General features: G+C 48.3%; 1 long non-coding RNA gene across 1 annotated transcript; it reads right to left on the reverse strand.

Moving 5' to 3' along the window:
* Positions 1–10413: 10413 nt before the first annotated feature.
* Positions 10414–15861, reverse strand: LOC116947835 (uncharacterized). Its single transcript, XR_004403728.2, has 3 exons — positions 14033–15861; positions 12255–12556; positions 10414–10500 (listed from the first exon to the last, which is right to left on the reverse strand). It is a non-coding gene; the product is annotated as an uncharacterized LOC116947835 (long non-coding RNA).
* Between the last annotated feature and the right edge of the window lie 1040 nt (positions 15862–16901).

Below are 16901 nucleotides of genomic sequence, written 5' to 3' on the forward strand. Positions count from 1 at the left end.
TGGGGCAAGTGCTGTTAGCGAGTAGCGCCTATGAAGGCCGGCACTGTCGCACACGAGGTAGTTGGGTGGCCAGCACCACGCCCGACCGCCTTTGTCTCCCCAGTGGCAATGTCTTTGGGGCCGTCCATAAATGACGTCACGCACCTAGGGGCGAGGGGGGGGTCAGACATTTGTGAAGATGTGTGACGAGGGGGGTGTTTGAGAAATGTGACGTCAAACGAAAAATCGCAACTTTAAATAAATATAGACAACACGTTCTACTTAATTGAATAGACTTTTTAATAAATGTTTTCTCCAACAACAGAGTGCAGCGCCACATTAAATACGCACTACAATGACAACAGTTTAAAGCGATTTTAATGTTTTATTTGGGGGGGGGGCGGGACAGAGCTTTGTGACGTCATATTTGAGGGGGGGGTCTGACTTTTCGTGACGCCGTGTGACGAAGGGGGGGGGGGTCAAAAATCGTCCAAAAATCTCGTGACGTCATTTATGGACGGCCCCTTTACACATCGCACCAGGTGCTCATTTGAGGCTGAGTCTAGCTAGGGGAGGCCCAGGACCGGTTCAGATAATCTTCACTGGTCAGCCCACTGCACGTTCATGGCCATATACATACACGCGCGCACACATACACAAGACTCAGGGTGACATGGATGACCCCTTAAACAACATTCTGGCCAAATAGAATGTTGTTTGAAAACATGAAGTGTTGGTGTAATTGCACTTCGTACAAAATTTGTCAGCTGGAATGAAAATGAATGGAAGCAAGTGTGTCGCAGTTACTCCGAACACGTTTCGTTCAAACATGAAACGCTTAATATGAAATTTAAATAACTTATTAACATCAGCTATTATATTCTCAATACAATGTTGGTTGAACAAATGCATCCCTACACCATCGACAATCGTACGCCCTTGTGATGCAATGTGCATCATTCTTAATTTTAAACGCATACATACAATACCATTAAAGGTAACTTTATTTACATGGTTTATTATTGCTAATGTGACTTAGGTGAGGATTGGAGATTATGTTATATACGATATTTTAAAAAATGTGCTGCAAAAAAATCGAACGTTCATTTTTTCACGTGTCAGTTATGCGGTGTAACGTGTATCGGTTTATCGATTCAAATCGATTTTGCTCATGATGAATCCACATAATCGCACGTGCCAATCGACAATTTTCCCATCGGTACACCTTTTTATACTAATGTAAGAAGATGTGGATCCGTGAGACGCCTGCTGCCACTAGCGCGCCTCGATAATCACCAGAATTTAAAACTAAACGCGACAACAAAAAATCCAATCTCGAATTGCGACGCAGCAACACGACCAATCATGCAAAGAGTTCAGGGGCGTCGAGTGGCTGGAGTGGGTCCTCCTGGTTGGTGCAAGGAATTTAAATGGGGCCCTCCCGTCCAATTCCCAACCTCTAACCCCTAGCCCGCACCCTCTCTCATTCCCGTCCCTTTTCATAGCACAGTGCTTGGGCCAGTGCCGGAATTATCCCAGTAGCACAAGTAGCTACTACATATGTAATAGCTACATGTGTAGCTACTACACGTGTAGTAGCTACACGTGTAGTAGCTACATATGTAGTATCTACTACAAATGTAGTAGCTACGGGCCCCGTACTTTCAAGGGCTCTGCGCTAAATGCTTTCAAGCTATCAATCCCGGTTCAGTGATTCTGCACTTGCTCTATTACTATAGTACTATACCGCCTTCAACTTTTACGAACGACCGGGTGTTTAAGGTTAGTGATTTGTCGAATTACCCGGCTGTATAGAAAATGAAAAAATACAATTACTTTACTGTGCAAGTATTTTTTTTTATGTGTTTGAATATTTACGTGTTTATTTATTCAGGGCCCCTTTGTAACGCATGCTACAGGCCCCGCATTAGCTTCATCCGGCACTGGCTTGGACCGGTCCAGCTCGTGCCCCCCCCCCCCAGCACCTACGGTGCAATTGCACCGGACAATAGTGAAAAAAAAGCTTCACAGCTCATCGGATTTCTCCAGGATCAATACAGATTCTGATTCTGCACCGCCGGCACACTCGATAGTCACACTACAACGGCCGCCGTTCACCGCAAACTGACAGTGACGGCGCTTGTGCCGGGCTAGGTACACCACGTGAAGCGGGAGGTCACGAAACAAGAGCTAAGTGTTGACTGAGATTATTGACAGTCGCACCACCTTGTTGTGCTCCCCACGGTGCCATATTGCTGCACAATAGCGTCCTTCACGAGCCTCCTCCGCGAGCTTGCCGACTGACACACACGCAAACATATACACACAACTGTGGCGTAACGTGGTTGGCATGGGTCCAGGTGAAATGCGTACCTGTCAACCCTCTATCAGTGCCTACCTTATTACAGACCAATTCAGACCTTATTGGTCACCCCGTGCCCTTATAAATCTCAACGTTCATCCTACAAAAGTCCCATCAAAATGGAGTAACACAAACAACTAAAACTATTTTGTATTGCTCTTTGGTTATTTCGGTAAAGTCACGTAGTAGTTAGAAATAAAATAAAACAAATCACGACGTTTCGATCGCAACACAAAGCGGTCGCCTGATCACGGCCGCTTGTGTTGCGATCGAAACGTCGTGATTTGTTTAATTTTATATCTACCTACTACGTGACTTTACCCTAAAGAACCAAAGAGTATGGATTCTGCAGTCACGAAAGATTCAAATCAAGATTTTTTTTTTATTGCTCGTATTGAAACGGCTTTACGCCGTATGGGCCTGCAAACTTAATTTCCCTGTACAAGAATACGAAGAAGCCCTAGAGGTTGACATGTATGGCAATATAGGGGAGCTACGGTGGCGAAATGTTAACTATTTCCCCTGTTATGCAGGAGGTCGTGGGCTCAATCGCCATCCCGATCGCGACCCCTGACGCCTGTATATTTGGAATTTTCATGTTCTCTGTCTCCTCGTGGTCGTGTGGATTTTTCTTCGGGTCCTCCGGGTTTTTCCCCTCCACTTTAAGAATCGAACCCGCGTTTATAATATTTGGTTGCTACAAATGTCCACGTGGTCAGGCACTTTCGTTGAGCTATCATCGTGTGTGGGCAGGTCGCTTCTGAAATACAGCTAAATATAGCTCAGTGGGGCTAACCTGGTAAAATAAAAATAAATAGTTTCGTTTTTGTCCATTCCCCCCCCTCCCCGCTCGTCGGACCTTACGTCCCACTGGTGTAGCCGCACCACCGCTTGTGTGCACATCCAATAGTTACGCCACTGCTTAATAATCGTGGCGTTTGACTGCTCGGCTCGCGTGTGCGAGTCTTCCTTAAGAGGTCCTTCAGCCGAGGTCCCATTGGCTGTGGCACCGGCATGGGCGGTGAAAGGGGTTGTTTATGTCACTTGTGCGTGACATCGCTGTTATTTCTTAACCGTGGTTTCCCGCGACGTGCCTGACATCCCACGATATTTATACCACCGCCTTAAAAGGAAAATAATATACTCGGCGACGTTTCGGGCAATGGCCCTTCTTCATCGCAGCACATAAGTAGATAGGCCAGAGAGGTATTGATGAATGTGTTTTTTTTGGTGTCTCCTCTGTATCACAACAATAATTAAACAGCGATATATTTTCGTACTATATAAGTTATGCGATTATTGTATCGTCCGTTTTGTAAAATATCGTCATCTCATGATCATAATTCCTCGTTAAATGTTTCTAAAACATTAAATTAACACACTGGGAAATGCACGCACTGCGTGAGCTAACCTTTTCGGGCAAAGACCCTTTACCATATTTCAACATCGTACCAATTCAATATAATAAAATTGTATTCGACGCTCACTTACACCTGCACACTGGAAGCTGAGGTCACATCATGGCTTGTCTTCCTCCAACACGCGGGGAATCATCCCCGTCTCAGTTACCCGGAACGCGGGGTCTCGGTGTTCGTGCACAATTACACGATACCGACGAGAAGTCATACCCCAGGGTGTGATGGAGATCAAGGAGTTAAATGAATTTCCGGATGAATGCAACGATTCTGTCGGCTCACTCGCTCACTGGGCGCTTTCAAGACGCGTTTCTGCAGCCGTCTGGAACGCTCTTCCTTCCCACGTTAGGAAGCCATTGGGAGCTACGCACTTTTACATTATCTAGGTCGAAAAGTAATTTCTTTAGAATTGCGTTTTGTGTTTAGTTTGTTGTCCTGCACGTGCACCTTCGATTGGCTACGTACGGTGCGAAAAAAACTTCAACGTACATACATACAAAAGGGATGTGTACTGTACACGTAACAAAAAGGTAAAGGCGCAGTCCTGCAATTTCTTGCTCAGGTCATTTCTAGAGAGAGCTCTCGAGAGGTACTTTACCCCATCTTCCACGTCGGTCAGCCGTCCTCGAAGGCGCGCCAGTTTGCGCGTACACACGTGCAAATAAATCCCAACTCATTGCCAAAAATCAATAACTCTGCATTAATTTAACAGTCTCATTTGCTCACCCTCGCAACTCACGCGCTCACTCACTATCTCTGTAAATGCCATCAGCACATTTAGAAGAGCGCCATCATTCACACCCTGTCCGGGGTCATCACGCGCCTCTTATTCCCGGCTCGCCGTGACCTCTTGACCCTCGTTAAACTTCCTGCTCGTCGCTCGCTCCGCACTTAGCGGCCTCAGTTACTGCCGAGGAGCCGTAATGCCCCCCCCTTCCCCTAATGGAACGCGCAACCATCCTAACGTTTGCTCAAGGAATCCATCCTCCTCCTCCCCGTCTCCCCCCAGGGCTTTTAATCCTTCACGCGCGGCTCGGAAGAATACCGCGGAGCAACGCCACCTATTGTGCGTTTGCAGCACGAAGCATGTGTTACTTGCTGCACGCTGCAAATTCGTATTTTCGTACGTTGATTTTGACGCTTTACAACTAAGGTTGATGGCGTTCATTCACATTACCTCTGTCAGGCCATCCGTCTGTCCATCTGTCTGTCGTCGCAAACGGGGGGGGGGGGGGGGGTGGGGGGGGGAGTTCACGTTGATCGTCGTAAAGATGATCCAATATGAGCCGAACTTTAGTATAATATGTTGCTGCCATCAGGCATCTACTCTATTTACAAAAAGTGGCTACATTGATCAAGGGTTAGCCAGTACTATGTTTGGAAACACAAATCAAAGCAAAAAAGATCTGCAGAGATGCAAACACGGTTGTGCCCTGACATCTACCTGTCGGCTCTCATACTGTGAACGACAGTACCGCAAATTAAATCATTACACTACGTCAATTAAGTTATGTCTACAACAACAGCGATTTCCAACAACAGCAGCCCAACGTTGGCCTACCGTTTCACGGTTTACGAGGAAGACGCTTATTTTCTTTGTTTACCAATCATCAGGTGTGTGGAACATGTGTAGTGTGCTAATTCAGAGACACTTGTAGGAGGCACTCTCTCGCTATTTTATTCCGGCCTTTACAGCCATAGGGGCTAACTACACACCGGGTCGGGACAGCCAACACGCTGCCATACCCACAGCTTCGAAGAGGCGAAGACCACGACGACGGCAGCACGACGAGTTCCACTCCAGATGGCAGCAGCCCCGAACGTGAGTCGGAACTCGTCCTTTTATCCTCCACCAGCGTAGCCAGGCTCCGCCCTCGACCACGCCCCCTCCTGTATCCCCCAGAAGGCTCCGGGCTTCGCCCACGGGTCCAACTGGTAGAACGGGCTGCTGCCCGCACTCCCATTCTCTACCAGTCCCCAGCGCTACTGCGCTCCAGTGACTCATTCTACGTCACTACATATGTATCGACGACTTAACATGCAATACAACAGAGATTGGTCAACGTGTTACCACGGATCGTCGTGTTTTTGCGACGACTGAAGTAAAAAAAAACACGTGCAAATAAAACAGCGGACAGTGTTACGTGGTTGTATGTGTATCACACACGGACACTGATTTTATGTAGAAGCACAACACTTGCCATATTCAATATGAAAATACCTGTATGTATTAAAACAAACACGTTTATATCGGGTACAAACAACATACTTTTCGTTTTAAAAACACCTAATTGAGTTCCCTTATAAACACACACACATGAGGGTTATAACTGGTGGTTCATTGCAGCCGAAAGTGTCCGGAACTCTATTTGCACGCAATTATTTTGGGCACGCCACATCCATCCCGCCTGACTTTGTCCTGAATCTAATCATATGATGAGTATTATTATTATAGGAATGCAGGTTCTTATAAAATAGAATTATTACGGGGATGCATACATTGTATTGTGCCCTAGTCGATCATCCCTATTCCAAGCTAGTCGCGAGCAACGTTACCGGAAAATATCGAGTGAGAACTTAATCCCTGATCACGATTTACCACCCCCATTTGGCCCAACGATTCAATTAATTTCCGCGAGTCAAGTGTACAATAACTTTTTTTTTAAATCGATTGTTACGTTTTACATTCTAATGAATGCAGCAACCTCTAGCGGCTGCGGGTGTCACGTGAACCCATCAAATACAACGGATACAGTTTAAAAAAAAAAAATCGATTCTTGCACAAGTGAGCTTAAATTTACTACTATATTTACCCAAGAATGTCAGTGTGTAACGCGCATGACGTCACTCTACGTTGAACAGCCCCCCTCATTAATAATCATGAACAGGTTACGTCACTCCACATCGAACAGCCCCCCTCATTAATAATCATGAACAGGTGACGTCCTCAAAATGGACACCCCCCATTAATAAATAATAATTAGTGGGTGACGTCACTCCACATGGGGGGGGGGGGGGGCGAGGCGCCTCCTCCCCCCTCCTCGGCGTCAACTTACAACCCTCACGACAAAGGCAGAACCCTCACGTCACGTGATCTCCGTAACGCTGTTGTTGAGACATCGAAGTAAAGAGGACGTCGTGATGAACAAGGGATTATAACCTTTAAATGAAATAAGTCTGTGTCACCGCGGCCTTACAAATTGCACACGCATTGATGCAATGAATATATCACGTCGCGGTCTGCTTTTCGCTTGCAAGTTTCAGATTTACTGCAATACACCCGTCCTTGGATTGGAAAAAGGCTAGTAATTGATATTAGTCGATTCACCGATGCATCTTTATACCAGCGCAGTTGCCACAAGAGTGAAATTTGCATAACGCTTGCCCTATACGGCTAGCATACCCACAGAGAGACACTTCCTAACAACACACAATGGACATGTCAAATTACTGAATTTAAAAACACATACACGTATATTTGTAATCAATACTTAGGTTGCTGTTTTTATATACACTCAGAGATATATAAATTACTGTAAACATCATCACCATTTTCATTACTGTATATCTACTCTTCGTAATTCTTGGTTCTTTCGGTAAAGTCACGTAGAAGGGAAACAACAATCAAATAATAAAAATATAAAACAATAAAATTCTCACGACGTTTCGACTGCAACACAAGCAATCATCATCAGGTGTGAAAACCACAACAACAAAACGCCACTTTTTTCATATTTTCTTGTTGTGGTTTTTCACACCTGATGATGATTGCTTGTGTTGCAGTCGAAACGTCGTGAGAATTTTATTGTTTTATATTTTTATTATTTTATTCTTTCCCTTCTACGTGACTTTACCGAAAGAACCAAGAATATGAATCCCTGCAGTCACGAAAGCTTTAAATAAAAATTTACTCTTCGTAACTTCAGTATTTCATCACGGGAATTTAAATTTAATACAAAGCCCCGCACTTGGATTCAACTATTAAGCCCAGCTTTTACAGTGACACTAAACTACTCTAAAGGGACAATAAACCAAGCAATGAGCCGGTAAAAGGTCGGTCAGAACCCACATATCCCTGGCTCTAACTCTACAAGCCACGACCCAGTACAGCAGTGTTCTTCACTAATTTTTACAGGGGGGGGGGGCACTTTCGCCGATATAGACATCAGTGTGAGGGCCTCCCACACTTTTGAAGCCATTGGAGTTTGGCAACAGCACGACGGTGGTGTTCTCACCATTTGTGTACTGTCGGGGGACGTACTAAAAGCCACCAGAGGACGCCAGTGGCCCGCGGGCCTTGCAATGAAGAACACTGCAGTAGAGTTTGGTGGTTGTCACGGGTCCTGGTGCAATAAATTAAATGTAGCCCCTCCTCTCTACCTGCCCCCTCCCCGCCTTCATAGTCCGGACTCCCCCCCCCCCACCATCCGGCCCGTGGGTCCCGGTGCAGTTGCACCGCCTGCGCACGCAGATTAATCGCTCGGTACGAATAAGGCATCTAAGAGCTTGTATTTAATTTTAGGATTGATCAGAGGCGTCTAAAACCCTCACTTCTTCTTTACCTTCGTACAAAAAACACACGAATGTAAAAAAAAACCTCAACACATTCGTCAATCATAACTGTGTGGCCTTAAAAAAAAACAATATATAATCGGTGACTTTGTCGGGAAATTAGCCTTTGTCAAAGCACATGTACTGCGCTATGGTCCTTCTGTGAAGAAGGACCATTGCCCGAAACGTCGCGTATTTAATGTTTTTTTTTTTAAGGACACGTAGTGTTACAGAGAACGGTGTTTTGTTACAATTAGTATTCGTGCGCCACTGCCAACACAGCAGTAAAATCACAAAATACCGTGACGTGATTACACAATTATAGTAGTACGGGTACTGTGCAGTCATTTTCATCGATCACGAAGTCTGTGTGTTGCACAGCGGGAGATGTAACAATATTCTCCCCATCCTACCTCCCCCACCCCCCCCCCCCCCATTGGAGTCCATGTCATGGTCCACGTTCGATATTAGATTAAATCATCGATTAAAAAAAATCTCCTTTCAAACGAATTTGTTTCACTGTGTTTGACACTGGGAAGCCCAATATTATTGCCGTGGCTAGAAACAAACAATGAATCACATGATGCACGCCCGTTCTACATTGGCACGGTTATAAAGGCTTCACGAAAAGTGCTGGAATGATGGCTCAGTCGGTAGAGGTTAATGAATTCAAATCATAACCACGTGGTCGTAGATTGAGTTCCATTATCACCATCATTGTTACCATCATCCTTTCCGGCTCGGTAAACTTAGCACCACGTTGTGAGGCCGTTGTTAGACGACTTTGGGAAGTCAACAGTAATACGGTTGTTGCTGGTTGTGCTTGAGACACAGACATGTCCATCGGAACATCGGAATGTGTCATTTCCACCGCTGGATAGATACTCCCATGGGATGCGATGCCCAGCCGATATTCTTTGAGCATTAAGACACGTGCATTGTTCACTGCGTGTGTGTGTGTTTGTTTGTGTGCATGTATGTTGAGTCAGTGTTCTCTGTTTAGCCGGCCGGTGGCGGCTATGCACGCGACCTCTAACCCGGCACTGTTCATGCAAGGGTTGGTGGGTCACGAGACGAATGTGAAACTCCCTTCCCGTGAGCGTCGAGGAGATTCCATACCCTTGCTCGCCAGGAAAACAAAGAATATGTTTTCATGTGTATGGGATAAAGTGTTGCCCCCTCGCACCCCCGAGTTGCTGGGAATCCCCCCATAGTTGCTGGCGTTATAGTTGGAGTCGGGGTGCGGGTGGATGGGACGTGGCCGAGATGGAGTCTCCAGGTTTAATGATGATTTTTAATACACATGTCTACCCATACAATCCTCACCGAGACTCCAGATTCTTATTCAAAAGGGTCCTGCTAAGTTGTTTGCAGTCGTGGCAACCATTGCCATTGTGTTTCCCAATCAAGACATTTGCGGTGTAAGATTTTGTCAAAAAATTGCCAAATGTGGACCACGACGCCGGCACGGAATGGCCTACTCGTTCCGAATGGCGTCATGGGATCCACAACATCCGCCAGTGAGGTTGATACACCCGCAGTATTAACCAGGCCGGCCTCGCGAATTCAAACCGCGACAGGCGGCGATAATGTCCACGTTGATGATGATGGCGGCGATTCTTCGGGTTCATGGCGCTCGTCCACGAATGCTGATCCTGGGGATGCTGCTGCTGCTGCTTCTGCTGTCGCTTCTGACAACGACGGTGATGGTGACGAGGGTAACGATGGAGTCACGAGGCCGTGTTGTAGATGTAGACGAAGATGATGACGAGGAGGTTCAGCACCGTCGCCGTTATCCCGATGGCCGCGAGCACCGACTCCTCCCGCTCGTCCCGTCGATCCGCCACAAGAGCAGCCACGGCGTCTGGCGAGAAGACCGGCTCCATGCTCCGCGCTCCCCTCCCCTGCTCCCTCTCAGGCCTCTGCTCCCTCCCTCTGCCCCCCTCCCCGCTTCGTCCCCCTGCTCCCTCCCCTGTTCCCTCCCGCCTTGCTCCCCGCCCTGCCTCCTGTTCTCACCCTCCACGGACACTCGGTACCCTGCTCCTACCCTATTCTCTGCTCCCACCCTGATTCCAACGTACCCCCTGCTCCCTCCCCCCTTCTCCCACCCTGTCCACTGCTTCCACCGTCTGCTCCAACCGTACGTCCTGCTCCCACCCTCCTCCTATTCCAACCCTCAATGAATTCCACGGGCTGCGAGAAATGGACACGCGTAGGGAGGAGGAAAGAGTGAGGCTGGGTGAGTGGGGGGCTGGGTGAGTGGGGGCTGATCAGATCATAAACATCATCATCTACATCATCAGTCACGCTCACTGCACTGCTGGATTAAGCTCTCTTCACACAATAGCCATTAATCACGGTCATGCAATTCTACAATCCATCATCATTATAATCATCAGGCACGGCCCAACAACTGCTGGATTAAAGTATTATCGCGCCGTCACCATGCCTCACAGTCCTGTGATGCTACAATGGATCGCCATCATCATTGGCCGTGGTCTACCCACTTTTGAGTGAAAGAGTATTTAATTAATATCCCAAGCAGTGCAACGATTATAACAATCCATCATCATCATCATCTGCATCATCACCACCGTTATCCCCATGCAGTTCACAAAATGAGTACCACTTTCTGGGAAGTCAGCAGTGGTTGGCTTATGGATGGCATGGCTCCGCTATGAGAATGTGGAATTTCTACCAATATCTCAGCACGACAAAGATATCGTTTGAGTCAGGACACTGGACGCACTTTATGACTGACGCTATGAATCACAGAGAGTGTAAATATTAATTGATTAATATGAAAACATTCTTAACCTCACGATCATATGGACGTATCAAATTACGCATGTCAGAATCGATTTTTTTTCCGATTTGTAAATGTTGCATGTGACGAGTCAACGTGGGTCGTCCGCTAAGTTCATTCACAAAAATAATCGAATCTCAACAACCAAAGCGCCTCGTGGTTACATGGATAGTATCGACACTCCGCGCCCACAACACATCAGCTGGAAGTGGAGAGGAGCGGTGGCGCCGCGATGAGGACATTGCACTAGAACCCGGTTACCTGAGTTCGATTCCCGACCACGGCGAACATATACATCAGTGGCGCAAGTGACATCTTAATCAGCATCCCAGCCTCACCAACCCGCACTGACCAGCGTGGTGAAGTATGGTCAAACAACCCCTCCCCCCCCGCCCGTGAGCGACACGGCGTGGTGGAGATGCCATCAATGCAGCAGCGGATTGACAACGTTCTCAAACAATACTGCAGCTATGTCGTATGCATCGCGACTGATGTAAAGTATGGCCATGGTCTAGGAGGTCTCGAGAGACAACTTGCTGTCGAGTTCTACGATTGTAACAAAAATAAACCAAACTTTTTCGAATTTTGGTCGCCATAATAAAATATAATGACAGCCCCTGGGGTTGTTCGTTTCACTCTCCAGGGGGGGCAAAGTCAGCCTCAAGCCTCCACAGTTGGCCACGTTTAAGCCTCGCGCCAAACGCTGAATTAAAATCAAACAAATTATATTGTGACGCTGCTGCGTTGGCAGTAGCGCGCACAAAGCACAATTAACAACAACAACAACAACAAAAATCTACAAGTTAGGTGTCAATAACTCCGTTCACTTAACAACAAGATGTCTATATATAATCGGCGACGATTCGAGCAACGACCCTCCTTCATAGCACTTCAATGTTGTTTGTAACGTTCTGAACCGCCGCCTTGAAAAAAAGAGCTTCACAGCTCACCGGATTCCTCCAGCCTAAACAAAGGTTCTGATTCTGAATGAAGGGGCCGTTGCTACGATGAAGGACCAGTGACCGAAACGTCGCCAATTATGTTTTCTTCTAAGGCCGCGGTGTTACTCACGAACGGTCCCTTATCAAGTTACACGATGCCCATCGTCAGTGATTCGCCTCCCGACGAGGGCAGTGCTCACCTTCAGAGATGTTCCTGCGATCCGTTATGACACCATACTCCACGTAGGTCCCGATTTGGGACAATGGGAGATGCTCTATCCACCGCTGCCCTGTCTTGACGCCACCAAGGAAGGCACGTCACATCGGTCGCGGTCGTGGTTTTTGTTGGTGGTGGCGGTGAATGATGGTGGGTGACGCTCGCGATGGTGGTGATGGTCAAAGTAGTTCGTCTTGTGTGCAGGGAGATCGCTTTTCCTATGAGCACCGCTTCGCCTTCACGGCCTCACGCCGCTCAGCAGCAGTCTAGGAGGAGACGCGTGGTCTGACACCACATCACACAACAACAACAACAATCAGCACTTCACACAACAAGCACTACATCACGCAAAAAAGAACAATCAGCACATCACACAAAACAGCCTCACACAACAACTACCACATCACACAACAACAAAAACAACAACCACCAGATCACACAAAAACCACCACCACATCACGCAACAACCACCACATCACACAACAACTACCACATCACACAACAACCTAATCACACAACAACCACCACATCACACAACAACCACCACATCACACAACAACCACCACATCACACAACAACCACCACATCACACAACAACTACCACATCACACAACAACCACCACATCACACAACAACCACCACATTACCCAACAACCACCACATTACACAAAAATCACCACCACATCACACAACAACAACCACGTCACACAACAACCACCACATCACACAACAATCACCACATCACACAACAACCACCACATCACACAACAATCACCACATCACACAACAACCACCACATTACACAAGTAACCACCACCATATCACACAACAACAATCACGTCACACAAGAACAAACATCACATCACACAACAACCACATCATACAACAACAACCACATCACACAACAAACATCACATCACACAAGAACCACATCATACAACAATCACACAACATTAACAACCACATCACGTAACAGCAACCACATCACACAACAACAATAGCCACACCACAACAAACACATGTTAGCGAGCACCTATTAAGGACATAATGCCCTTAATAGGTAGTGGATGATGTGGAACAACGCCAGACCGCCTTTATCGAGTCAAATAACAACGTGGCATAGCCCTACTCATTTAAGGCTGAGTAGACCTAGGGGGAAGCCCAGCACCAGTTCAGATATCACTCGCCGCTGACATGAGCCGTGGCCTGGGAACGAACTCAGGTGACCGGGTTCAGACGGCAGCGCGCTAACCACTGTGCCAACCACACAACGTTAACAGATATTCGCAGGCAAAGATTCCCCGTATAGCCTTTAACATATTGATGGGGGCAAGTGCTGGTAGCTAGCACCTATCAAAGCCAGTACGGCGCTCGCGGAGAAGTGTGGCCAGCACCACGCCCGGCAGCCTTTGTCTCCCCCAGTGGTAATGTTTACACACCGTGCCAGGCACGGTTCAGATAATCGTCACTGGCGTTGGCCGTGAGCGAGAATAGAACTCGGGTTCGCAGTGCAGCGCGCTGACCGCGCGTGATTACCGCTCCCCTATTTATACACAAAAGACAAAGGTTTCCCGTGTATAATCCTTAGCATACTGCGGGGGCAAGTGCACGCACAAATATCCGATTGTATTAAAACCCCACACATCCACGCGGCACAGTTACTCACGACATGAGCTCACACACATTCACACACGTGCGCACGCACACACATGCACGTGCGCGCGCACACACACGCGCGCGATCCCAAACACATTTGCGCACCTAGTCGCCTGTCACCTTTCCCCGGGTCGCCCAACGCCTCCTGCCACCTCGTTAATGATGATGATGGTAGCGATGGTGGTGGTGGTGGCGGTGATGACGATGGTCGTGATGATGATGATGATGGTGGTGGTGGTGGTGATGACGATGGTCGTGATGATGATGGTGGTGGTGGTGGTGGCGGTGATGACGATGGTCGTGATGATGATGATGGTGGTGGTGGCGGTGACTATGATGACGATGGTCGTGATGATGATGGTGGTGGCGGTGACGATGATGACGATGGTCGTGATGATGGTGGTGGTGGCGGCGTTGCGATCCGTCGTGGAAGTTTCACCAATGGCTTCGGCTGAGGCGTGTTTGTTGCGTGAGTCCGGGAGATGGCCCCTTTGTGCGATGATGAATTAGGCATCGCTGTCCCGCGTGTGTACATCCTCGTCTCCGTGCGCGCGCGCGCGCGTGCACGCGCGGGCATGCGCGCGAGTGCACGCGCGGCAGTCTAGCGGTTAGCGCTGCGCTACGAAACCCGACGGGTCACGCGATCGATCCTCGCTCGCCGGCCACCAACACCGGTGACGATTATCCGAACCGGTCCTGGGCCTTCCCTAGGTCGACTCAACCTCAAATGAGTAACTGGTTCGGTGGTGTGCCAAACATCGGCACCAGGGAGACGAAGGCGATCGAGCACAGCCCTCGCGTGGCGTGTCGTGGGTCTTTAGCGTGGGATCTGCTATCTTGGGGATCTTTGTCTTTGTTGTCTTTGTTGTCTGTGTGTTTGATTTGCTTGCCGAAGACCGGTAGCAGCGGTGTCAAGATCGGTTTCTGTGGAGGAGGTTCGCGAACGACGCTCCTGGTTAGCCCGGAGGCATTCGCTCTCCGACAACAGCTGAGGGCGGAAGAGCGACGCTCACAACAACGAGCGGAGCGCCGAGCGACTAAAACGCAGCAAGGTGGCACAGTGGGGAGCACAGTTGGTGCATCTGACAGTCATCGCGGCCAGACAACCCAAAAAACCGGGACCTGTCCCGTGATCTCATGCCAGCGAACCTTCGACACTTCACGTTGCCTCAAAGTGCACCTAGCACTTGCTCCAACAGCAAGTTAAAGGCTACATGGGGGATCTTTGTATTTTGTGTGTATCATTTCTCCCATATGTGTGTGCGTAATAACCTCGTGCGTATGATATAATATACCCGCGTGTAGCTACAACAGTACAGTATCATGTGTGTTTAATACTCCCACGTGTGTGCGAACAACCTTTGATTGATTAATATTCTTTATTGAACTACCCGAGAGGCCATTCGAGATACATCATCATCCCCGTTGATTGATGTACTTTATTTAACACGGGTGAGGGCCCCATTGAGGTTCGGCGTGCCATTTCCTGCATCGTCTATTGCTTTAGCCTGAACGTGGAAGTGCAGAATAAATACCTCAATGGAGACCCAAACATCGCTCATCCTGGCTTTGACATTCCTCCTCCCCCTCCTCCTCGAAGACACAGATGTGACCATCAACATCATCGGAACATCAACAGTAGCCCGCTGCGCCCATCTCTTTCGTTCACGCAAAATTAAAGGCACAAGTCACAGTAGTGCGATTGTGGCCACGCAACTCACACTATGGACCATGACCACTGCAGTCTATAACGGGGGAGGGACAGCAAAACGACAACGACCCTCTCCCGATGCCCTCTCGTCGTGGTCAGCGGACCTCGACATTGGCATTAATAGCTCCTGAACATAGATGGGGCCACGTGGGGTGGGAGGGAGTGGGAGGGGGTGGCGACGGCTGTTTAGACAGTGCTGCGTGTGATGGGTCTCGCGGGGGTTGTAGTGAATTGGCCTCGTTAATAATTGTCCACGAGAGCCAATTGTCAAACGTGCGAATTCACTCGGGGGGGGCTGGGGATGGATGGGGGAGGTTGAGGGGGGATCCCCCACGCCCCCGCCCCCCGCTCATACGCACCCCCGCTTTACGCTGCCTACCTTGATACCAAATCACAAAGGCACGTCACGACTTATTGATTAATCGATCAAAATCGATATATTCACCAACGACGCGCGCGCGTATGTCTGATCGTGCGTGTAGGAATCGATTGCACGTATGCGTATTGCAGTATGTCCGATTGATATTCGCATTGTGAATGTGACCGAATCGTGGGGTAAAAAAAAAATTCTGCAAGCAATGGATTCGCTTTATACTGCTGGGGGAATGGGGCGACGTGGCCGAGAGGTGCGCGGTTCGAATCTGGAAAATTGCCCCCGGTTATTACTGCAGGACAGAATTCACCGTAACGTTCTACGCCTCTTCACAAAGGGACGTGTTTTTTTTTTAAATGGATAGGCCATTGTGCGCAGCGCCGTGGTCCAAAGGTGTTCCTAAATTTGGCAAACTTACACCGCTATTTTTAAAACTCAATTTCGGGATAACGCGAAGCCGCAACATCGCCCCGTACTGTGAAACGACACTGCAGATTGTGTCTGTGAATCGCAGCGGCACCTTCGGTCGTGAAAGCCCTGGCGCTCGACCGCAATACCTTGCCGATATCGTCAAGGAGCACAAACCATCACCGCACGAACTCCGGCCATCCTCGCAGCAGCAGCGGCTTTTTGGCTGGGCCATCAAACAAAGGCGGTCACCGCATCGCGCGCTTTCAGATGCGCTTCTGCGGCCGGCTGGAACGATCTTCATTTTTAAATATATATTTAAAAAACATTTCTTTAGAACTGCTTTTTGTGTTTATTTTGTTGTCCTTCCACCGCACCTCTAATTATCACGGTTGGCTATGTACCGTGCAAAAGAAGCGCAACATAAAGACGTACCGAAAGAACAAAGAATATGAATCCCTGCAGTCACGAAAGCTTTAAAT

This window comes from Petromyzon marinus, chromosome 31 (genome assembly GCF_048934315.1).
Source record: "Petromyzon marinus isolate PM22_M1 ecotype Great Lakes invasive population chromosome 31, UKy_Petmar_22M1.pri1.0, whole genome shotgun sequence".
Taxonomy (NCBI): domain Eukaryota; kingdom Metazoa; phylum Chordata; class Hyperoartia; order Petromyzontiformes; family Petromyzontidae; genus Petromyzon; species Petromyzon marinus.